Below are 26,256 nucleotides of genomic sequence, written 5' to 3' on the forward strand. Positions count from 1 at the left end.
TAAGGGGGCCAATGATTGCATGGGCAAGAAATATCAGTCACAATATGCACTTGGCTGACTGGGAGCAAATTTGGAATAAGAAATACAAAATAACAAAATCAGTAGCATATAAAGAAAACCACTATAAAATGTTCTACCACTGGCATTTGACCCCAACACATTTGGCTGAAATACAGTAATACCTCATCTTACAAACTTAATTGGTTCCCGGAGGAGGTTCGTAAGGTGAAAAGTTCGTAAGACGAAACAATGTTTTCCATAGGAAACAATGTAAAATCAATTAATCCGTGCAATGAAAAAAAATGCAAAAACGCTGCCGCCCAGCTGTCACCTTTTGAAACAACTGGGCGCTTCTCAGCGTTCTCCCAAATGCCAAACCCGGACGTTCAGCAAAAGTTCGGGTTTGGGTTCGGGTGGCTGCCGAGAAGCCCCGCCGCCTGGCTGTTGCCTTTTGAAACAGCCGGGGGGCTTCTCGACGTCCTCCCGAACCCAAACGCCAAACCTGAACTTTTGCCGAACTTCTGGGTTCAGCATTCAGGAGAATGCCGAGAAGCCCTCTGGCTGTTTCAAAAGGCGACAGCTGGGCAGCGGGGCTTCTCGGCGGCCTCCCAAACGCCGAACCCAGAAGTTCAGCAAAAGTTCGGGTTTGGTGTTCGGGTTCGGGAGGATGCCGAGAAGCCCCCTGGCTGTTTTAAAAGGCAACAGCCGGGCGGTGGGGCTTCTCGGCGGCCACTGAACCCGAACTTTTGCCGAACTTCCGGGTTTGGCATTTGGGAGGTGGAAAAAGTTCGTAAGAAGAGGCAAAAAATTTCCGAACCCCAGGTTCGTATCTCCGATTGTTCGTATGGCGAGGGGTTCGTATCACGAGGTACTACTGTATATTAAAATTCAAATTTGGCTTGCTGAAAATGCAAAAAAGAGCAAGGCACCTTCTTCCACATGTGGTAGTTATGTCCCGAAGCAAAAAAGTATTGGATCAAAATACATAATTGGCTGCAGAATATAACAGAAACAACAGTAGAATACACTCCTGAGCTCTTCTTATTGGGTATAATTAAAAAACAACGCCAAGGATATTAAATATCTAATATTGCACATCACAACAGCGGCAGGATTGTGTATGCACAATATTGGAAGGACCCCCAAGCACCTCCAGAGAATACAATAATGAAGAAGATATATGACTGTGCTGAAGTGGATAAATTAACCATCGAGCTAAAAGGACAAAAAGACTCAGAATAGTATGATGTATGGGCAAAATGGTATAATTGGACCAAAAAAAGGAAATCGAAGAGATAATGTGGGACAAGAACGAAAGATTAGACAACATGAAAAAATAATGTATAAGTTGCACAAATACAATAACAATATGCATATAATGGCTATAGATCTGCTTAGAAATGTTATGATATTTAAAATGTAAAAATCAATAAAAATATGCATTAAAAAATAAATGTTGCAGTCTCTACTACTGCCACCATTAATCAGCAGCTCCTTAGATCTAACCCAGGAATAAGAACAATGATAAAAGAATAAAAAGGGACATTAGAAGAATATCTGAAGGAGAGTGAAAATGATGCACTGGAGCTAGCATATTGGGAAGGCTTACTGAGTACTGAAGAAACCAAACTGGCCTACAAGTAAAGAATAGAAAAGAAGTATAGAAGGTAAAGTATTATATGGACAGAATGCAAAAACAATAGCAAGCAAGGAGGAAAACAAGAAAACCTGGTAATGATTAAGAGCAGGAAAGTTGAAGAAAGAGACAGAGGGGCTAGTTCTGCTTGCACAAAATCAAGAACAAATGCAAATAAAGCCAGAATTAAGAGGACAGCAACAGACAGAAAAAGCCGCCTCTATGAAGCTGACAAAATTAGCTAGCCATTGCAAGAAGATCACAGAGACTGACTATAAATATCGGCATGATAAAGTAGCAACAATGGTGCATTGGAATATCTGCAAGCAAGAACTGGTGGGATCATAAATAAACAAAAGTAATATAAAATGAAGTGAAAGTGCTCTGGAACTTTAGAATTCAGTCAAACACCTGCCAGACACTCCAGACTTAACAGTTGTTGATAAAATAGGCAAAGTCTGGATAGTAGATGTTGCAGAACCTGGAGAAAGGAGAAGAGAAATAAGTAGAGAAAAATCACAAAATACAAAGATCTGCAAGTAGTAGTAGTATGATTGTGGGGAAAGAAAGCAAAGATATTACCAACAGTAATAGGTACCTTGGGTGCAATTCAAAAACATCTGGAGCACTACTTGAATATCATTGGAATGGACAAAGTCATCTCCTCTGACAATACCTTTAACAGTATCAAACAACATCTGCCTATTCTGGGTCCTTGTGAAGGATTTGACAGGTGAATAAAAGTGCCAAATCCAACCTAAACATTTGGCTGACTGTGCAATCAAGCAACATAATGATACAAACAGACAAGCATATGGCACACAAACTGTTGATAAGAAAAAGTCTAGATAGTGGACATTGCAACACCTGGAGACAGCAAAAAAAGAGAAAGAACTGAAGAACATCACACAATATAAAGACCTGCAAACAGAAGGACAAATGTAGCAACAAAAGTGAAGATAGTACCAATAGATGCCTTGGGTGCAGTTCCAAAACATCTGGAGCACCACTTGAACACTATCAGCATTGACATAACCAAGTTTTATCCTGCCTCATTCAGGAGGCCAGTGAATAGTCAGCCTAACCTTTTACTGTGTGGCAAGTTAAGATGCAGCAATTCCACATTAACACAACTTCTCAATCACTAACTAACATGTGACTGGAAGGGCTGGGGGGTTGTCTGCACCATCCAAAATGTGCCAACAGGAGCTGGACAAATCCTGGCACCTGTTCATCCCCATCCCTTAGGCAAACAGCAAAGATGATTATGGAAATAATTGTTGCCACTTTGGGGAAACCCATGGCCTCAACTGTGAGCTGGAATGAGGAAAAAAATACTGTATCATAGATGCATCATGCATACATGTCCTTAAAGAATGGGTAGCAAACCATCTCCCAGCTGGAGCCAAGAGAACATATGGATGTGCCTGCTGTATTACAGTACTTGGCATGAAAGTAGCAGGACCTGCTTATTGTAATGGGACTTACTTCAAAGCAGTAAACAGTAGGATTGTAGAGGAAGTAGTAAGTGCAGAGTTTTAATTAGAGCAATATCACTTAAGACTTATATACCGCTCCATAGTGCTTTATGATACTCTCTGAGCAGTTTACAACTAGTTAATCATGCTAGAGAAATACAAATAAACCTTGTTTAGTGGCCACTATTCGGACCAGCAACTAGTTGTAAAATGATTGCTAAATGAAATAGTGACTATCATTACTTCAGCTTTCCTTGCTTTACAGACCTGTGAAGTTAATAAACTTAGGTATTAGTTATAAAGTTAGTTTTTCATCACTGTTGTACATTCAAATATCACTAAACAAGGACTATGCTATGTGATGATATAACTACCCAAAAAACTGGGCAGTGATCTTGCAAATCTCCAGTAGACAATGTGAAGTTATGACAATAACATCACTTTTCAGTCATATGTGGAGTCCTCAACTTACAACCATATATTTAGTAAACATTCAAAATTACAATGGCACTGAAAAGCAAGGACTGGTTTCACATGACTACTGTACTATCCTCATGATGGTCATGTGATCAAAATTTAGGGGCTTGACAAATGTCAAGTATTTATGATAGTTGAACAGTTCCATGGTCATGTGATCACCATTTGTAATCTTCCCAGTTAGCTTCCAACCAGCAGTCAATGGTGGAAGCCAGATTCACTTAACAACCTATAATTCAGTGAATAACTGCAATGATTCACTTAACAACCATAGGAAAAAGATTGTAAAATAGGACACAACTCACTTAACAATTGTCTTGCTTAGCAATGGAAATGCCAGGCTCCACTGTAGTTGTAAGTTGAGGACTACCTATATTCTTGTTCAATTTAGCTCCCCTATTGTCTGTTCATCAACTTTTTTTCCTTTTGTTGTTTTTAGCCTGCCCATAGGGGAGCATTTCCTCCAGACAATTTAGGCAAAGTCTAGCTTGAAGCCATATCATCCCTTTCAAAGATCACTCATTGACAGTTTGGTCCAGTGATTAAGGCTCCAGGCTACAGACCTGGAGACATTGGGTTCTAGTTCCTTTCTTAGCCATGAAAGTCAACTGGGTGACTTTGGGCTGGTCACACTTCTCAGCTCAACCCACCTCATGGAGTTATTTTTGTAGGGAAAGCAGGAAGAAGAAGATGTGTTGAAGTGTGTTTGTGGCCTTTAGGTATTGGTAAAAATAATAAAGATGGGATACAAACAAACAAATCTTCTTGGTATTATTTAAAGGAATTGTGGTGGTGCAGTGGTTAGAACACAATATTGCAAGCTAACTCTGGCCACAGTTTGGAGTTCGATTCTGATCAGCTCAAGGTTGATTCAGGCTTCCTCCTTTCCAAGGTCAGTGAAATGAGGACCCAGATTATTGGAGGCAATATGCTGACTCTGTAAACCAGAGAGGATTGTAAAAAAAATTATGAAGTATGTCTAAGGGCCATTGTTGTTGCTATTAAAGTGTCCAGCCTTTAAATTCACATATTAACCTGGAATTGAATTTTCAAGGCAGCACAGCAGGTCAAAGTGGGGACAGGTAAGGAAAACAGCAGAGCATGTCTGCCGGGTTCAAGACCCGTCTAGCCAGAAAGAGGAAAGGTGGGGGATGCATCAATAACCCTTACCATTGGGATCTGGAGTGCTACAACCTGGGGATCTGTACTCCTCATCCACCCACTTATAGCACCCACTTGTCTTCTTTTATTCATACTCTGCAATCCCAAGGAAGACATTAATTTCCAGTCCCGTTCAACTCAAGAGGGCTTCCAAGGGACGAACCCTACACTAAAATAGACTTTCTTTTTTCAGCAGAACTACCAGATTCTGTAGCAGCTTCGTTCCCTATATGGGCATATGCATTTATTTGTTAGTTATTACTATTATTTATTTAGTCATGTTTAATGTAGTGTATATTGGGAGTGGTACCAGGGGCAGATTGCTACTACTGCTGCTATTGGTGTGCTGTGCACCCAGCTTCAGTTGTGTCGCATGCACAAATGCACTATGTGTGCATGTCTCCAGCGTGTTTTTGCTTCTGTGCATGTTTAGGAAGCAAAAATGTGCTAAAATCATGTAAGGGAATGCACGTGAGTTTTTGCTTCTGCAAATGCACATGAAGCAAAAAAATACAAAAAGATGGCGCCCCTAGGACTGCCACCATAGTTGTCGCACACAAATTGCATAATCTGGCAGTGGCTACTGGTGCTCAGGCCACTACCACACGGGTAGCAACCCACCTCTGGTGGGGACCCTTTGAGAACTGTACGCAATGAATTTTCATTTTAATGTATGCCGATTAGTAGACATTCAAATGACAATTAAATTATCCTATCTATTTTATTGTCCCAAAGGTGCTTTTTCGGGCGGCTTTGCTTTTTGCTTTTGAAGACCTTTCGCTTCTCATTCAAGTTTCTTTCAGCTCTCACAGGACAGTGGAGAATGGAAGAAAGAATATCCTGTCAGAGCTGAAGAAGCTTCTTGGTCGAGAAGCAAAACTTCTTCAAAAGAAAAAAACCAAGAAAGTCTAGTTGCCTCCTCAAAAATAAATAAATAAATAAAATTAAATCAATCAATCTTTGGGACAACCACGGCCTGGATGACCGAGAATCTTTACAGACTTTTACCTACTCTATTCTTTTTATTAAGTTTAGCGCCCCCGAAGTTGAGAGGACTAAATTGCCAGTCTTCGCCTCAGGAAACGTAGGCGTTCTCCCTCACCTCCTTTGAGGGAGGCGGGGGGGGGCAGACGAAAGGTATTTGGATGTTCTGCTTCACCCCACTGAGGTGGGGGGGATTTCTTCCCAGGTTCCCCCCACCCCTAGCCAGAGGGGGCGGTCCTAATTAAAACCGTCCCTCCCGCGCGCGCCTCGAAGCAAACCCGAGACTGGGGGTAGTTAGGGAAGGGGGAGGGAACTGCTTTAACGGTATTTTAAATTGACAAGCGAACAATGATTTCCGTATCGGTATCTGTCAAAGGCGCGAGGAAATCCTCCGCTGATAAGGCCCAACGCTTCCAATTAAGAGGGCCAGCGGAGCTTCAGCCAATAATGATTCCTGGGTAGGGAGGGGGCGGGCGCGCTGGAAGGTGCTCCCTCTTCCTCCCCCCCCCCCTACATATACACTGATTGCAAATTACTGACAAAGAGCCCCGCTCTGTATTGGTTGAGGAGAAAAACGGGCGGCTTTCCGCACCCCCCACCCCCACCCCGTCACAGGAAAAGCTCGTAATGAGGCCGCTCGCACGCTGACGTCGCCGTCGCCACCTTCTCTCTTCTTTCTCCTCCTCCTCTTCTCTTTCTTCTTCTTCCTTCTTTTCCCACACCTTTCCCTCCCTCCCGCAGTCCTCAGGCCTCCCGCCGGCTTGAAGCGTGTTAAAGACGCTTCCTTCGCCAATCTGATAACAATGAAGGGCCGCTCATTCGATGTCAAAACTCGCGGCGCCGGTTTCATCAATATTAGCGCCGAGAGGGAGGCTTTAAGTTGAGGCGGCGGGCGCGTTCACGCCTACGCGCTCTGCCGCTCGCGAACGCGCGCTCCCCCCCCCCTCCCGCAGCCCTCCTTCCCGGGCCCTCAGGAAGGGACCCTGACTCCCACTCCCGCGTATGCCCCTCTGCCGTTCCCTCTGCCTCGTTCTCCTCCCTTCTTTTTTCCTGGAGAGACAAGGGCCAAGAGGCGGGAATAAAGGAAGGGAATAGAATAGATAGAATAGAATAGACTTCTTTATTGGCCAAGTGTGATTGGACACGCAAGGAATTTGTCTTTGGCGCATATGCTCTCAGTGTACATAAAAGAAAAGATTTGTCAAGAATCATAACACACTTAATGATTGTCATAGGGGTCAAATAAGCAATGAAGAAACAATCAATATTAATAATAGCATTTAGACTTCCAATGCCACGCGACCCCTTAATACAATTCCTCGTGTTGTAGTGACCCCCAACCATAAGTCTAGCGCCAATTGTCCCAACAGAGCTTTAAGCTGATTGGCAGGAAGGTCAGAGGGACATCCCTACTGTAAACGCCTGATTGGTCAGATTGTAAAAATGTGTTCCAAGGCACCCGAATATAAGCTTTAGTTCCTAACACTATGGGAAATTTGTCCTTTCCCATATTCTTAGGCGACCCCTGCGAAACAGTTGTCCGACCCCCAGAGGGGTCCCGACACCCAGTTGAGAACCACTGATTAAGACCTTTATACTGCTTTTCAGCCCTCTAAGTGGGTTTACAGAGAGTAAGCAAATTGCCCCCAACAATCTGGGTCCTCATTTTACCGACCTTAGAAGGATGGAAGGCTGAGTCAACCTTGAGATTCAATCTGCCAAACTGCTGGCAGCCGGTTATCAGCAGAAGTAGCTTGCAGTACTGCACTGTAACCACTGCACCACTGAGGCTCTAAGCCGGTTTACCTGATACTGTACAGGCCAGGGGTAGGGAAGGCCGCTCTGCCTGCCGTGGTTCATTGCACCCTTACTCCTCCACAGTCTTTAATGGGGTGGGGGGGGTGTTGAGGGCTTCCCGCCCAGGACCTGAGGGGAGGAAGAGCTGACTCACCTTGGGGGACAGGCTGATGGGTTTTGGCTTTGAGGCAGGGGTGACATTCAGCAGACTCTTGACAGGTTCTGGAGAACTGGTAGTGAAAATTTTGAGTAGTTTGGGGAAACACCTCTGGTTGCAAACACCACATCTGGCTGGGCCCAGAGTGGGGTGGGAATGGGGATTTTGCAATATCCTTCCCCTGCCATGCCCCCCAAGTCATGCCCACAGAACCACTAGGGGAAAAAAATGAATTTCACCCCTGCTTTGAGGGCCGAGCTATAGGTGTCCCTCCTCCTGGGAAATTATTGACTTCTTACACTGTAGATGTGCCTAGGAAAATTAGCTTGGCATTTCACATTCCCCCCCCCCCCCACGTTTGGTATTTTTAAATTTTTCTTCTTGCAGGGATTTGTGGGTGAATGGGGTGAATCAATTTTTGTGTGTGAGGACTTTGCTTGCCTGCCGTTAATTCGAAAGTATAGTTTTGTTTGTTTGTTTGTTTATTTATTTAGTTAGTTAGTTAGTCCAATACACAATAATACACAATGAAGGTTATAGAGGATATAGTAGAGAAGAAATATGAGATATAGGAGAGACTATAGGACAGGAGATGGAAGGCACTCTAGTGCACTTATGTACGCCCCTTACTGACCTTTTAGGAATCTGGAGAGGTCAACCGTGGATAGTCTAAGGGTAAAATGTTGGGGGTTAGGGGATGATACTATAGAGTCTGGTAAGGAGTTCCATGCTTCAATAACCCTATTACTAAAGTCTTATTTTTTACAGTCAAGTTTGGAGCGGTTAATATTAAGCTTGAATCTGTTGTGTGCTCTTGTGTTGTTGTGGTTGAAGCTGAAGTAGACTTTGACAGGCAGGACATTGCAACATATCTTGTGGGCAATACTTAGATCATGTTTGAGGCGTCGTAGTTCTAAGCTTTCAAGACCCAGGATTGTAAGTCTAGTTTTTTAGGGTATTCTATTTCGAGTGGAGGAATGAAGGGCTCTTCTTGTGAAGTATTTTTGAACATTTTCAAGGGTGTTAATGTCTGAGATGCGATATGGGTTCCAAACAGATGAGCTGTATTCGAGGATGGGTCTGGCGAAAGTTTTGTAAGCTCTGGTAAGTAGTGTGAGATTTCCAGAGCAGAAGCTACGTAGGATTAGATTAACAACTCTTGGCACTTAAATCTTTAGTTATTAGTATCCCGAGGTCCTTGACTGAGTGGGGATTATCTGTGATAATTTGTTTATTAAGTTTGTATTTGAAGTTCTGATTCTTTTTGCCAATGTGTAGGACAGAGCATTTTCTGGTTGAGATTTGACACAACGGTGTGGAACAGGAGTGGTCCATTTTTTCCTAGGGTTTCATTTCCACTAAGTTAAAAAGTGATCCCCCCTCCCCACTTTTTAGTTTAGTTCAACATGTTATGAAGCCAGGCTTAACCTGTTGCGCAAGTACAGCCACTTGTAGTGAATACAACAGACTGCAGTTAAACAGACTGCAGTTGAACAGACTGCAGTTGAACAGGAGGACGCTTACAGTGTCTTTTCCTAAAGGCCTGAAATTCTGCTTGGTTGTGGGGAGGTGTGCCAGTATATTATGTACAGTTGGAAGCATTTGTTTATTTTTCAAAATCAATACTCCTTAACATAACTGTGCAGAAGTAATGACAGCAAATAAGGCAGAAAAACATTTGTACAGTGTTCCCTCGATTTTCGCGGGGGATGCGTTCCGAGACCGCCCGCGAAAGTCGAATTTCCGTGAAGTAGGGGTTCGGAGGTAAATACACTATTTTTGGCTATGAACAGTATCACAAGCCTTCCCTTAACACTTTGAACCCCTAAATTGCAATTTTTCATTCCCTTAGCAACCATTTAGATTATTACTCACCATGTTTATTTATTAAAGTTTATTTAAAAATTTTTTTATTAAAGGCAGACGAAAGTTTGGCGATGACATATGACGTCATCAGGCGGGAAAAACCGTGGTATAGGGAAAAAACCTGTGAAGTATTTTTAATTAATATTTTTGAAAAACCGTGGTATAGACATTTCACGAAGTTCGAACCCGCGAAAATCGAGGGAACACTGTAGTATCTTTCCCCCCTACTTGCTGGGCTGCCATATTGTTTTCAGATTAACGTCAAGTTTTTAATAAACCCATTGAGATTAGAGAGCTAACAACTCCCGTCCATTCTCTTAGTTTTGGGATGTGGGGGTGGCAGGAAAGGCGAAAGCCAGACAAAATAGAGATATTAAATAATCTGAGAGAATTCAGACTACTCTCATGAAATTACTACATAGAATAATCAGATTATGTCCAAGTGGATTCAATCAAATATCCTAAATCCCTGACTTTAAAATTGCAAAACCATCTTTATTTTTTTATGTGACTGAATTAAGACAATGTTTGACTTCCTCTTTTAAATCAATTGGATATTAATTTTGGCTGGAATAAATCAGGTTACCTGTCTGTCCCACCTTTATCTCTTGAATTCTGAATCCTAGTTCTTTAGTTGCAGCCTTCCGTGACTTAACATTATCAAGAGCTGTTGGTTTTTAATTATTACATTAGTTGAAATGTGGAGGACCTTACATTGAGGAACATATCTGCTTATGATTGTACTGCACATCATTGGCATCTCAACATTTCTGATGTCTCTTCACTGTAACCCAGAATTTGCCAATGGATGATGGAAACTCTCCATTAAAAGGGAGGCATGGGGTTAAAAGATATGGAAAACCACCCTCAAATATGAAAGAGTTTACATGCCCTAAGCCAGGTCATAAACCTGTTGTGCAGATTCAGTCAGTGAAATCAGTTGATGGCTCAGTTTAGTCTATGAGCTCTGAAAATGGAGCGGAGTAAGCATAATAAGGCCAGTTAACCATGAACCAGCCAGACAAGCCAAACATTCTGAGGGATCCTAGCTTTGTCTCAGCCAAAGCTGCCTCACAAGGTTGTTGTGAATAGAAAAGGCCAAGCTGGGAGTTAAAGAAAACAGGAGTAAGATGCTTTGAGTCCTTTGCAAGGAGAAGCAGGCAAGACAGAGAGAGAGGAAAGAGAAGGGAAGGGAAGAGAGGGGGAAGGAGGGAGGGGGAGAGAGAGAGAGAAGGGAAGGGAAGGAAAGAGAAGAGAAGAGAGGGGGAAGGAGGGAGGGAGAGAGAGAAAGAAGGGAAGGGAAGGAAAAAGAAGAGAAGGGAACAGAGGGGGAAGAAGGGAGGGGGGAGAGAGAAAGGAAGGGAAGGAAAAAGAAGAGAAGAGAAGAGAGGGGGAAGGAGGGAGGGGGAGAGAGAGAAGGGAAGGGAAGGGGAAAAAGGGAAGGGAAGAGGGGGGAAGGAGGGAGGGGAGAGAGAGGGAAGGGAAGGGAAGGAAAAAGAAGAGAAGAGAAGAGAGGGAAGGAGAGAGAGAGAGAGGGAAGGAAGGAGAGAGAGAGAGAGAGAGAGAGAGTAGTCAATCTTTATTTTCCTCTTGGAGGTTCAGGCACAACTCTTTCTTCTCTCTTCCACTCTTGGAGCCTTAAGGGATGCTGAAGTCACCTGCCTTTGCCTTGGTAAGGGAGAGTCTCCTTTTAGCTCTGGGATCCAAGCTACCCCTTGCCCACCCCGACCTGGGCTACATCCCAGGGTGTGCTTTTCACCCTCCTGCCCCCCCCCCACTTCTTCCTTGCCTGCTTGGCTGCCTGATGCAACCCTTCTCTCCCTCTTTCATTTCAAAAGGACAAAAAAGTCTCGGTTTGCCCTGGAGTGGCTGCCAGGGGCAATGCTAGCCTCAGCTGCTCCATCAAAGCCAAGGGACTAACAGCACCTGACTGCACTTAGCTTCCTTTCCCTGCGATGGTCATATCACATCAAGTGGGGCGCATGTGATATTACAGCCATAACTTTAAGCATTTTGTTGCTATCTGCGGCTTGGAAGCTTCATGGCCGACTGGGGAGGAGGTAGCCAAGTGGGGAGGAGGGGTGGGGAGAGAAAGAGGGAGGGGGGGAAGACTATATATATATAGATATATAGATATACATGCACGCACACTGGCGGCCCTTCGCCCACTGATGTCAGATAATGGCCTATTATTGTTCTCCTTGATATGGCCAGTTTTAGAGGAGAGGAAGGGAGGAAGGAAGGAAGGAAGGAAGCTCCCTTCCTGTTTTCCCTCCTGCTCTTCTCCTCCCGCCCCCCAGCTCCCTCCCTCCCTCCATTTGAATTTCCAGATAACAGGCTTTGACTTCTGGCTGCACGTTTATGGGTCTTTTCATGTTATCAACTTAGCTCATAGCGTGGAACTAAAGAACACAGACTGCAAGTGACAGGCCGGCCAGTCAGCAAGGCAGGGCTGTCAGTATCTCTCATCCACTAATGATTTCCCTTTAGTCTATTTTCTGTCTCATTGGCCGTTTCCTTCAAAAACAAAATTGCTCATTTAAATTCTCCTGCCTGGGGCATTTTGGTCTTCAAATATTGTTGGAAAGTGAAAGGATTAGGCAAAATATGCTTTTTTAAAATGTTAATATATTTTCTGGTTCACTTTCTCCTCTGAGGCCAATTAGGAAATTTCTGCTGGCTGCATTAATGTCAAACTGACAACCTCGGCTATAATTACACCGCGCTTGAAACCTAACTTTCACTTGTGGGGGAGAGATGGCTGCGTCTGGCAGTGACATTGAATTCACTCTGCCAGCTTTTGATCATTTAATCATTGCTCGCTTTCTTTTCCTCTTTGCTAGCTTATTATTTCACCTTTTATTCTGGCGCTTGCAAAATGCAATGTTGTCTTTCATGATTCACAGTTGCATTTTGCAAGGCTCATTAGTGCCATTGTTTCTTCAATTTGCTGTGCATGAGGGATGGTTCCTTCAAGAGCAGCAACCAGATGGAAGTTGTTTACCTACTCCATTTGCCACATACCATTGTACTTATTTGACTTTAAAAATACAGCCAGGCTTTGCACAGCGATGTGCGTGCTCTTGCTCACCTTTCCTTTCCTTTTCTTTTTTTGCAGGAGGACAGGAGATGTAGAAGTAAAAGAAGACAGCCAAACACAACTTTGTAGCTTTTGTCTTGACCAGTGTGTGTCTGTCTGAGGTGCCCTGGCTGTGGTTTTCTTGGCTGTGTTTACACCCAAATATAGCTGGGCTGTTGTTATTGGGTGGTCTCTTCCACCTTCTCCTTCTCCCTACATGGCTTTCTACAACTGTGTTGGTGGTTAGCAGTTGGCATGATAGCCTCCTCTAGCCCTGTTCTAGAACACGGGAGGTAGAGAAATCCAGGTTCATCCTCAGATTAAAAGAAGTGAGAAGGTAGTAGCAGAAATCCAGATAGTTTATAGTTTATTAGATTTGTATGCCGCCCCTCTCCGAAGACTCGGGGTGGCTCACAATGTAACAGTGATACAATACATTCCAAATCCAATAGTGGAAAAATTAAATCAATTTAAAAAACATTAATAACATAGTAAAATCCCTAACTATACAACCATACACATCCAACCTAATCCATCATACAGTAAGGCCAAAAACATAATAAAAGGGGGGGGGGGAGGTGGTAATTGTCCCCACACCTGGAGGCAAAGGTGGGTCTTCAGCATTTTATGGAAGGCGAGGAGGGTGGGGGCTGTTCGAATCTCTGGAGGGAGTTGATTCCAGAGGGCCGGGGCTACCACAGAGAAGGCTCTTCCCCTGGGTGCCGCCAGCTGACATTGTTTGGTCGACGGGTCCCGGAGAAGGCCAACTCTGTGGGACCTAATCGGCCGCTGGGATTCATGTGGCAGAAGGCGGTCTCAGAGATATTCTGGTCCGATGCCATGTAGGGCTTGATTGGTTCCAAGTGGGGACTTTATCTTGGCTCAGAGGCTTGGCCTTGTCAGCTAAAGGAAGTGCCTACCCAATTCTGAACCATACCCACTAATTGATTAGGATCACCACCATCCCATTTATCCCAGAGATGCTTGGCCACGTTGGTTGTCTATCCAAAATTAGGAGCCTGGCTTGGCTCCATGCATAGAAGTAGCAAGATCCTTTTCACAAGGAAGACTGATCCCTGACTAAATAGAAGTACTTTCATGTTTTGACACCCTTATAATCCTGCTTGAAAACCAGTTTCAATCTTAACTGAAAGGGGGCCTGTGCCCTGGATTGGGTTAGTAAGGTTATAGCTAAATCTCACTGAATTGCACAACCAAGAGTGGTGATCCGGTTGGCTAAGAAAGACCCTGTGCTATAGAAATGAATGTTATTCTCATCTCAGTCCAGATCCTTGCTTATTCAGAGGATATGAGAGTGATGAAGACTTGTGAATTTATTTTTATTTATTTATTCATTAGATTTATATTCCAACTTTCTACTCATATGAATACCAAAGGAAGCTTAGGATAATTCTTATTTTAATACTCATTTGGATAAACTTTTCCAACTTAATCCCTTTTTAAAAACTTGGACCACAAGACTCATTGCATTTGAATGTATGAGTGTGAAGTCGTTATCCATAACATCTGGAAGTTGCAAATTTGGGGAGCATGATGGTCCTGAATACCTGAGTTGGTAATTATGATGAATGAACCAGGGCCTCCTTCCTCCTTCCCTGGATCGAGACATAGCTATTTCACCCATCCCAACCCAACTATCCCAACCCAACTATCCTATTCCAACTCAGCTATGAATAATGGGAAGGACTGAATGGATGGGATGAGTAAATATTAATTTTTGGCCAGTAAAATAGGCGGAAGAGCAAAGGAAACATACATAAACTAAATCTAGAACCTGGATTCTTTTTCACCTGACATGAATAAAATATCAATCATTATTGACTGTGAAAGAAACATGGAATGGAAGAAACTTTTCCCAAGTAATCATCATCAGTGCATGTTTGAGGAAAGTCACTGGGACATGAAGAAGGTGGATAATAATAATAATAATAATAATAATAATAATAATAATAATAATAATAATAATAATAATTTATTAGACTTGTATGCCGCCTCTCTCCGAAGACTTGGGGTGGCTCACAACAGCAATAAAATAATACAATATAAATCTAATGGTTAAAACTATAACTAAAAACCCGCTATCTTAAAAAACAATCAATACTGTACAGTCATAACCGCACATAACTCTTAATGGTCAGAGAAGGGGATACATTAGTTGCCCCATGCCTGGTGACATAGATAGGTCTTCAGGGTCTTGCGGAAGGCGAGGAGGGTGGGGGCAGTTTGAATCTCCGGTGGGAGTAGATTCCAGAGGGCCGAGGCCGCCACAGAGAAGGCTCTTCCCCTAGGCCTTGTCAGACGGCATTGTTTAATTGATGGTGGGTGGATTTTACTGCTTAAAAATTGGGTGTGGGGACTATCTTTGTTGCTGTCCCTGAAAACTGAATGACAAGAAAGCTGGAATGTTTTATATACTTGCGGCCTGTTGGACCATTCTTGATGTATCAAATTGGAAACCAGTCATTGAATTGCATAGGAGAAGTCAATGTTCTTCAAACAGGTGGTATCTTTTTTCATTACAAAGCCCTTACCTGTAGAAGCTGCAAACACCAAGATGAGCTTCTCAACCATTGGTTGGTGTGCTGCTCTGGTGAAAACACTAGCCTTGATGCTTTCTAAAAGTAGTCCCTCACTATTCCAGAGCATCAGATCCAAAAAAATCGTGATGCTGGGAAGCTTCTTCTGACAAGAAACCTTTTGTTGGAGAATATTGAACTTTTAACTTAACCTGTTCATGATAGCAGGCTAAGAACAGTCTTTAGTTTATGGTAAAGATTTGCTTGAGTTGTGTTGAACCGTTTAAAATAGGCCCAGACACCTGGCGATAACTAAAGCACACATTTAATATTTTGAAAGCAACAAGGCAGATAAAGCACATGTAGGAAAATATGTGTTTAGGGGAATGTGGAGTACAGTATTAGATTTTTAAATGGGATATGCCTGTTTTAGAATTTAAATTATGTTTTTTGTTTATTTCCACATCTTATAATAACAGGAAAGTCTGTCATAGCTTGTCAGCATTCATTGTCGGAAGGATCTCCAAAAGTCAGATTGCCAATTTCTGGCTTAAAAGAAGTACTTGAAATTTTTCTTTTTTCTTTTTATCAATGGTAGGAGTGATAAGCAGGTATAAGCCACTTTTGAGTATTAGCTGAATATTTTCCAAACGGACTGTCATTCAGAAGATCAGGATGCCAAAAATGTAATTCCAAAATTAATTCCTAGTTCAAAGAAATCCCCCAGAAAATAATGGCAGAAATACTTGCCTGAGCATTAGAGGTCTCCTTAGGAGTTATTGTAAGCCAATGCCAACATTTCTTTTATAGCTTATCAAATAGAAGTTGTTCCAAGGTATGTGCATGGATGTATTGTGGAGAAAAACAATAAAAACTCTATTAAAGCCCACCTGTCCTGCTTGACTGGGTTTTTCAATAGTTGTCTTCCTATAAACCTTTTTTCAGTCCAAAGCCACCAGATGTGTTGGACTTAAATTCCATCTCTCCAATAGTGGAAAAGCCCAACTTGGAGAAGGCTGAGTTAATGGTCCTCCCTTGCTTGAAAGAGACATAGTTTGTTCATTTATATTGTACTTATGTAATGTTATAGCTGCCCATCTCATACAAGTGACTCCATTAAAAACAAACCTCACAAGCACCACATCCCTGGTGGCTGAATTAACTATTAAACAGCCATGCTAGCTAAGGTCATTGCCACTACCGTCAAATGCTGTTTCTTACTAGCTCTGATTTTTTTTTGAAGACTCACCTAACTTGTTTTTCCCCCTAGAGCCCAAAAGAAGGCTGCTGCATTTAGGATGTAAGAGGTGGGTTAGAAGGAAACATCCCTGGGTTGCTACTGTTCTTTTCCTTCAATAATGGATGTTTCCTGTCAGAACCTGTGCAAAGTCCATCTCGTCTATCTTAGTTTAGAATTTCTGCATCTCAAGTCCTGGAAGTTGATGACCATTCCAGGGTTTTAGGCCAGACTGGATGAAATAGAGCTTTCCTGGTGGGAAGAAATGACTTTGGTGCTGTCAATCAGATATCTAAGTGGGCCTGTCCAAGAAGTTTATCAAAAGCCAAGTGTGAATGGAAGGAAACTACAGTATTTTTCCTGTAAATGCTACTTTATGATACTTTACTGAACTGTCTGGTGTTTTTTTAAAAAAAAATAAAACAGGATAAAAGGGTGATGAGGAAAAAGGAAAATGGAAGCTGCTTCCCATTGAATCCGAGTTGGAGCCTGCTCTTGAAATATGTTCTCTGTCTTTGAAGCTTGCTTTTGGATATGTTTGTGATACACAATAGGGCTGTGGCTCGCAAAGCTCCTGAGAGTCCTTAGCCTGAGAAATTGGCTCTTCCAAAGTCAGGCTTCTTGATGTTCTGGACCACCAAGTGGTTTTAGAGAAGAACGTCCATAGGCCTAAGTCCATTAAAAGGCTGCTATTGAATGAATAGTGACCTAGTCCAGGAGTCTCTAACCTTGGCCACTTTAAGACTTGTGGACTTCAACTCCCAGAATTCCTCAGCCAGCTTTGCTGGCTGAGGAACTCTGGGAGTTGAAGTCCACAAGTCTCAAAGCAGTCAAGATCGGAGACCTCTGATCTAGTCGACCCAGAATCTATTTTACATCCCTGTACTACATCAACCTACCAGGTTTCTGGCATTGTTATTTTTTGAACTCCCCAACTTCCATCTCTGCCTCATCCTTATGCCAGAGTCCATCCCCATCACATCCAGCCTAAGATTCTCCTCAAGAAGGGGAGAATCTTCTCTCTCAGTCTGAAGGCAGAAGCTTTTAGGGGTTCTCCTGAGCTCAGGTTGAAAGCTCAGGGCTGAGTCTTCACTTGAACCAAAGCGGGAGATGTGGGGAACAAAGGGCTCCCATTTCTCAACATTCTGGAAAAGGAAGTCCCACCCCATGAGCCTGGGTGGCGCAGCAGGTAGAGTGCTGTACTGCAGGCCACTGAAGCTGACTTTAGATCTGTAGGTCAGCAGTTCAAATCTCACCATCTGCTCAAGGTTGACTCAGCCTTCCATCCTTCCGAGGTGGGTAAAATGAGGACCCAGATTGTGGGGGCAATAGGCTGGCTCTGCTAAAAAAGTACTACAGTATTGCTAACATGTTGTAAGCCACCCTGAGTCTAAGGAGAAGGGCGCAATTAAAAAAAAGAATCAAATGAATAAATGTGTTTGTTACTTCCTTCCTTCCCCTTCCTTCCTTTGTTCCTTCATTCTCTCTGTCGTCCCACCATCTCTCCTTCCTTCCTTCCTTCCTTCCTTCCCTTGTTCCCTCATTCTCTCCCTCCCTCCCTCTCTCCCTCCCTCCTCCCTCCCTCATTCTCTCCCTCCCTCCCTTCTCCAGCAAACGCTATTTACTTTACTATAGCTGACAGCGCTTAAGAAGGAGGCTCCCGTCCGCTGTAGGACCGGATCTCTTCTCCTTTCGCCTGTCAGCTTCGAAGGCAATCGTTGTAATAACCGCGGGATCACTTGAAATGTGGTTAAAGCTACGGAGGACAAAATCAATCTGCCATGTGCTGGCTCGGGAGGAAATCACTTGCAGAATTTGACAATACCCTTCAGCGGTCCTTTTAATCGCATCTCCAGTTTTTCTTTGCCCATTCCCCCCGTTCTCTTCCCCACCCACCCCACTTCCTTTTTCTTCGTCCTCTCTCATCCTCCCACCGCACACGCGTCCTTCTCCCCCTTCGATATAAATATATACATATCCATTTGGTTTTTTGGTTTTTTTAAAAAAAATTCTTTTCGCTTGGACTTTCAGGTAATCTGAAATGGCATTGACCCTTCTCATCCTTCCGATTACCTTTCTGAAGCATGAACTCGGGATAAAAAAATCACACATCAGAAAATTCACTCTAATTATTTTGCAATGCCATCAGCACAAATCAATCAAGCCGGAGAAGGCAGTAGTGGAATCTCCCTCCCAGCCACGGAGGCGGCCGGCAGCGGCCCGCCTGACTGACAGTTTTGGTAATTAAGTGATTGTACAGACCTCTCCAACTGTTCTAACAACCTTGTCAGGGCCTGTCTGCGGACGGAACAAGCTGAAATCAATGTGCTTTCTGCTCTCTGAGCATTTCTGATCGCGCACGCCGGCCTTGCGATTGGGAACAGAGGGGAGAGGGATTAAATACACCCCCCCCCGCAAAAAAATCAAAATCTGATTTTTCATTAAAAAAAAAGAAAAATCCCCCCTTCCTACGCACCGCGGAAGGAGTACAAAGGCTTCGGTTTAATTGGGTGAAGCGAAAGTAGGAGGAAAAGTTAACTTTTGCGCGCGGGGAGGGGCGGTTTGTAGAAAGAGAAAGGGCTGAGAAAGGCAAAAAGCGATTTTCTACGCCTAGAATCCATCCCTGCTTTATAATAATAATAATAATAATAATAATAATAATAATAATAATAATAATAATAATAATAATAACAACAACAACAATAATAATAATAATAACAACAATAACAACAATAACAACAATAATAGGGATGAGATGATCATAATAATAGTAATGATGATGAAGATGAAGATGATAATGATAATGATAATAAGATGATGATGATAATAATAGTAATGATGATAATAATAATAGTAATGATGATAATAATAATAATAATAATAGTAATGATGATGAAGACAATGGTGATAATGATAATGATAATACTGTAATAATGAGATGATGATGATAAAAATAATAATAGTAATGATGATGATGATGATGATAATAATAATAATAATAGTAATGATGATGAAGATGAAGATGATAATGATAATGATAATGATAATAAGATGATGATGATGATAATAATAATAGTAATGATGATGATAATAATAATAATAATAATAGTAATGATGACGAAGATAATGGTGATAATGATAATGATAATAATAATAATAATGAGATGATGATGATAAAAATAATAATAGTAATGATGATGATAATAATAATAATAATAGTAATGATGATGATGATGATGATAGTAATGATGATGATGATAATAATAATAATGGTGATGAGATGATGATGATAGTAATGATGATGATAATAATAACAACAGTAATGATATGATAATAATAATAGTAATGATGATAATAATAATAATAATAATAATAATAGTAATGATGATGATGATGATGATAATAATAATAATAATAATAATAATAATAATAATAATAATAATAATAATTTGTTCTTCTGGCAATCTGTTCTTCTGGCCCGGGGCTGAGCGTTAGACCCGGCGCAAACTTTTATGTTGAGGGAGGGTTCGAGATAAACGGGGGGGGGGGAATAAATGAGTCAAAAGCCTCCCCCGTCAGTTTCAGGATGGGATGGATCCCCGGCCGGACAAAACCTTTTTCCTTTTTCCACTCCGCCTCCCCCCCCCCCCCAACCCCGCGGAACCCCGGAGGAAACTCAGCCTCCACTTTCTCCCACCCTTTTCTCCTCCCTCGCCGCCCCCCCTTTCCTCATTTGTTTCCACTCATCGGAACATTTCTGTATCTCTTCTGGAAAAAGGCGGCAAGCGACTCGGCGGACCCGTCTCTTTGCGCCGGCCGGATTATCGGAAAGAAGCTGTTGGCAGAGTGTAAATGTCAAGCAGCCGCTTTTAATGAAAAAAAAACCGGGAGGCGCGCTCCAAGAGTGGCAGCGCAGGGCGGCCAAAGCGCCTTCGCCCGCGCTCCCCTCCCTCTCTTTGCAAGCGCTCCCCTCCCGCTCCGCCCCGGCCTCCTTTTCGCAGGGCTGCAGCGTCTGGGGGTCCTTTTCCCTGAGCCCCCACCCACCCACTCCTCAAATCCCACCCGGGGAAAAAAGAAAGGAGACTTTTAGAAGACGTGTCCCCGCCACCTGCCTGGCCACTTGGGCAAACGAACCCCTTTCTTAGCCTTTAGATTTATACACCGCTTGGTCGTTCTTTTGCAGCCCCCATCTAAGCAGTTTACAGAATCAACATATTGCCCCCAACAATGTGGGTCCTCTGTACGTTGTTCCCCCCCCCTCCGAGCAGCAACAGACAACTTTGGCCAAGATTGCAGCCTAAACACTCTCAGGAAGAGAGAATTCTGTTGGAGTAAATAAAGTTGCTTCCTCTATGTAAATACGCTTTGTGATAATCCTACACTATTTCCACCTGCCCACTCCCTTGTCTTTCTTTCTTTCTTTCTTTCTTTCTTTCTTTCTTTCTTTCTTTCTTTCTTTCTTTCATTAATTCTTTCTTTCTTTCTTTCATTCATTCATTCATTCTTTTTTCTTTCACTCATTCACTCATTCATTCGTTCATTCGTTCATTCGTTCTTTCATTCTTTCATTCTTTCATTCTTTCATTCTTTCATTCTTTCATTCTTTCATTCTTTCATTCTTTCATTCATTCTTTCTTTCTTTCTTTCATTCATTCATTCTTTCATTCTTTCATTTCATTTCTTTCTTTCTTTCTCTCTTTCTCCTTTTTTTAGCAAAATACACTCGCTAATAGCAAATGTTTCTCCACCCCTGCATCTGGCTCCTGCAGGCCTCGATCAGGGAAACTGAGGAAACTGGTCAGGGCTTGATGGGGATCCTTTCGATTACATGCCCAACCCCACTGGCTCTCTCTGATCTTCTGTGAGGTGGAGAAACACCAGTTGCACTGACTGTGGGGAGGAGTCAGATAAAATCCCCCCCCCCCGCCCAGATATAATCTGTGGATGAGGCAGAGAAGTCAGTCTGGATTTTTGGATTTACAAATGCTGCTTCCTTAGAGGAAAATGTCACTCCAGATTATTGCCAAGACCCTTCTCCTCAGAGGTGCAATATTGTTACCATCTCTGGAAAGTTGTCGCTTTTTTAGCTGATCTGGCGGTGCTTGAATCTTGTCCTCTGCTTTCATCTCTCAGATTTAGCAACAGCAATAGCACTTAGACTTATATACCGCTTTACAGGGCCTTTACAGCCCTCTCTAAGCTGTTTACAAAGTCAGCATATCACCCCCAACAATCCGGGTCCCCTTTTTACCCATCTCAGAAGGATGGAAGGCGGAGTCAACCATGAGCCGTTGGTGAGACTTGAACTGGTGAGCTACAGCCAGCAGTTAGCAGAAGCAGCTTGCAGTACTGCACTCTAATTACTGCGCCACCAACAGAAATTTTGTTAAACATGACTGCCTTCCACCGCATGAGTCCCAGTGACTGATTAGGTCCCCCAGAGTTGGCCTTCTCTGGGTCCTGTCAAGACTAGGTGAAAAGCCTTCTCTGTGGTGGCCCCCCCGCCCTCTGGAATCAGCTCCCCCAGAAGATTCACACTTCCCCCAGCCTTCTTGCCTTCCATAAGAGTCTTAAGCCCTACCTATGTCGCCAGGCTTGGGGCAATTTGGTCTCAGCCCCCTGGCCAATGAAATGAAATATATGTTGTATGACTGAACTAGTGTGATTGTTTTTAAATACAGTATTGGACTTTTAAACTGTAATTTTAAATTTAATTAGATTTGCCTTTGTGGCGTATTGTTGTATTATATGTTGTGAGTCCTCGGAGAAGGGTGGCATACAAATCTAATAAATAAATAAATAAATAATTTACAGATCAACAGAGTTGGAAGGTGTTGGGTATTTTGGTTACTATTAATATTATTGGTATTAGCAGAGTTCAGCTGGCTTAATTTGCAGTGGATTCAGCATGGCAAGAAATCAACACATGGCTCAGAATCCCATTGGTTAGCAATGAATGATCACGCCTTCATCAAGATGAAATAAACTGCAATCTTTACTTACAATCCTGTTGATTCGTGCATTTAAGGATTGCAGGTAGAAAAGCTTATATTCCAGTCCATATTAATAACTTCTGGATGCTTCCGTATGTGAGGATGGCTTTGGATATCTTCTCACACATGTGTCCTCAGCCGAGGACAATGGAGCACAAGAAGGTAGAAGGAGGGGGAAAGAAGGGCCAGAAGGGAGGCCCAAAAAGGGGAGGGGTCCTCTACTCTGCAGTTGTTATATAGTCTGCAGAGTTCCTGCCAATTTTGGTCATCAAAAGGTGACACACTGTTCAGTTAATTGCGACCTGATGATAGAGATGTGTTTACAAGACAATGCAAGCATGAGGGAGTGCTGAAACCCAACAGAAGGGACCTTCCAGGTCATCTAGTCCAACCCCCTTTCCCAAAGCAGGAGACTCTAACATCTGCCCAGTGAAGGGCTACCAATTTTTTTACTACCACACTGCGGGCTACCAATTTTTTTACTACCACACTGCAGGATGCCTTGCATTTTCTTTCAACATCTTTCAAATTGGGTGTTCTGGGGTGGAGCTCCATTTTCGCTACCCCACTGCGTCTGTCCTCCCCCCCCCCCAGTCCGGGCAGTAGCCTACCCCTGCAATCTGCCTCTACTTAGGATCGAACTCCCAACCTCCTGATTGCGAGGCAAGAGGCTCCACCTCTAGATACGTGGATCTCTCCCAAACCATTTGGCTTCCTTGAGCCTTCTTCCCAAACTTTGGGGCCCTTATATTGAGGGGTTCACTGAGCCTCCCCCACCCCAAACGAGGTTATTGGAGGCCATCCTTAACCAACCAACCACTCATAACCCACATCTTGCTACTGACCTTGTTAGGTAGCCTCGGAAGACCCTAAGTTGAACAAGCTCCCCTCCAAAGGCAATGGGTTTGTCCCTTGTCCCTTTGCCATGACGTCATGATAAAGCATCTTTACCACGCCTCCTGCCTCCATGCTCTGAAGCCTGAAGCAGGAAAGCCAGTTAGTTGTTGATCTCAGTGAATATCTCGACCTAAGGAATTTTTGGACACTTAATAGCACTTAATCTGTGGAAGAACTTGCTGTCAGAAATAGGCTCACTTCTGAAGGTAATATCACAATGGAAGTAAATGGTTTGTAACCACAGGAGAGGTGGATGTAAGCCATAGCCAGCATGTAATCATCGGTTTGCTAATGGTGCTGCAACCTAATTGGCTGTGTCCTATATAAGGAGGAACACCCTTGCATGGGTGTGGTTAGTTACAGAATGGTTTGTTACAGTGGGTGGTTTGTAATAGTAGTGAGTGGTTTGTAGTTAGTGGTTGCAGTGGTGAATTTAATAAGAGTTATATACAGCGGTACCTCTACTTATGAACTTAATTTGTTCTGTGACCAGGTTGTTAAGTAGAAAAGTTCGTAAGAAGAAGCAATTTTTCCCATAGGAATCAATGTAAAACAAATGATGCGTGTGATTAGGGAAACCACAGGGAGGGTGGAGGCCCTGTTTCCTCCCAGGAGATTCCTAGAGAGGCCCCATGGAGCTTCCTTATCCCTACCTTTTCCAGCCAGTGGTGAGACTTGAACTGGTGAACTACAGCCAGCAGTCAGCAGAAGGAGCTTGCAGTACAGTACTACATTCTAACCACTGTGCCACCATTTATGAGTGAAGGTAGGGAAAAAGCAAGGGTAGGAAATGCAACTACAGGCAATAGCTCTCTTTCCCTAGCTACGGAGGGGGGGGGCATCCCATTTTAATGTATCAAACCTCTACTGGGTTTATCTCTATTTGATGGAGATAATGTGAGTGCTGATTTAGCCTTATCTGGAATTTAGGAAAGACTCTCCTCCAAAGACTGGGAAGCTCTGAAAAATGTTCATCGCTTAGCCCAAGGGTAGGCAAAGTTGGCTCTTCTATGACTTGTGGACTTCAACCCCCAGAATTCCTGAGCCAATCATGCTAGCTCAGGAATTCTGGGAGTTGAGGTCCACATGTCATAGAAGAGCCAACTTTGCTTACCCCTAGCTTAGCCCTAAGCTCATCATTGGGTGGTGGAAAGAAGACTCCAACTGGACAGGTGCCAGGATGGAGGGCCATGGATGTCTATGAAATTAATAATGATTCATGGTGACTTCAAGATTCCTCTGCCTTTCTGCTTGGCGAATCTCAAAAATCTGTTCTGGGTGGATACTCTTCACTATTGATGGCAACACTCTGCTGGAGTCCTAGTTCCCCATAGGATGCTTTGTCCTTCACTGGGGATCAATTGCCATTCATTGTCCCCTGATTCTCTTTGTTGGCCTTTGAGTTGGTAGCCAGGCTTGGCTCCATGTTGGCTTGGTTCTCACGTTCTGCAAGCCTTTACCCCTGCCCTTCGGCTGGGGGTAGTTAGGGGCAGGGGGAGAGGAGGACCAGCGATTCCCTCCACCTCGGTGTCTCGTTGACCTCGGTCAACAGCAATCGGGCCAGAATCGATCGGCTCAACCTCAGTCCCTCATCCCATCATCGACCCTGGCAGTTCGATAGCACGATGCTCCAACTGGTAGCATTCAATTTGTTCCAGTTACTATTCCCGGCTTAATAAAGTGATTGATTAGCGCTCAAAGTGCAGTTTTAATTAGCTTCTTGTTAATTAACGTTGGTCTAAGATAGCTCTCTCTCTCTCACTCGCTCTCTTTTTCTCTCTCCCTATCTCTCTCTTCCCCCCTCTCTCCTTCTCCATCTCTCTCTTTCTGTCCCTCTCTCTCCCTCTCCCTCCATCTCTCTCTGTCTTTTTCTCTCTTTTCATCTTTCTTTCTCTCTCCATCTCTTTCTCTCTCCCTATCTCTCATTCCCTCCATCTCTCTCTCCATCTCTCTGTCTTTTTCTCTCTCCATATCTCTTTCTCTCCATATCTCTTTCTTGCTCTCTGTCTTTTTGTCTCTCTCCATATCTCTCTTTCCCTCCATCTCTCTCTTTCTCTCTCTCTTTTCATCTCTCTCTCTCTTTCTCTCTCTCCTTTTGTCTCTCTCTCTCTTTCTCTCCATCTCTCTCTCTCTTTCTCTTTCTTTCTCCCCCCCCCCATTCCCTCTCTTCCTCCTGCTTTCGGCCACCTCCTCTGTTTATCCAGGCAGACATCTAACAGGAAAAGGAATGATAACTGAGAGAAGACTTTAGGGCCAGCAAATCGGCAGAGTGTTCCCGAATGAGGGGAGCGCCTCCTCAGGGGAGCATCCCCTTGTCTTCCGGGCAGGCAGGCCAAGTTAGGCACGCTTGGCTGGAAGAAGAGCTCCCACTGGGGCAAACTAAGCAAGCGCTCCGGGTAGCTCTGTGTATTCCCACAAGTAAATGAACATCCGCGGACATTTCTTGTCTCTTGGAAGATCGGGAAGGGCCGCCTTCCTTCTCGACCACCTTCCTTCTATCCCTAGCAGTGTAAGCAAAAAGCTAAGCAAAAATCAGGCGATGGGACAAGGCCTGTCTCAGCTGTCCTGGAGGAATAATGCAATAATGCAGGGAGCTTGGAAAGTGGCAACCTCCATAAATGGCTCATTTAATACGAAGAGAACTATGCACAATTTGGACCCCAGGTTTTCTGCGGGGAATTCCTGCACGGTGCTAAAATTAGGATACTGGCCAGTCTTTTACCTAAGGCTGGTGAGGGAACCCTGTCAGAGGAACTCTAAACGAGGAGAGGTGTCCCCCCCTTTTTTTTAAATCTGAGAGTTCTGACTGTTGGGTTTTGCTGGCATTTAAGGACTGAGTCTAACATGGAATTCGAGTTTTCCCTCGTCAAAACCTGTCGGACAAAAGTTCCAAGTTTGGCTCCTCGTTTTGAATGCTCTGGAACCACAGCTAGGAACAGTTATTACGCGTGGCTGCT

General features: G+C 43.4%; 1 protein-coding gene across 1 annotated transcript in view; it reads left to right on the plus strand.

The window, feature by feature from the left end:
- The window catches only part of BARHL2 (BarH like homeobox 2), an 87,089-nt gene that overhangs the window by 55,089 nt on the left and 5,744 nt on the right, over window positions 1-26,256 (plus strand).

This window comes from Erythrolamprus reginae, chromosome 3 (assembly GCF_031021105.1).
Source record: "Erythrolamprus reginae isolate rEryReg1 chromosome 3, rEryReg1.hap1, whole genome shotgun sequence".
NCBI lineage: Eukaryota > Metazoa > Chordata > Lepidosauria > Squamata > Dipsadidae > Erythrolamprus > Erythrolamprus reginae.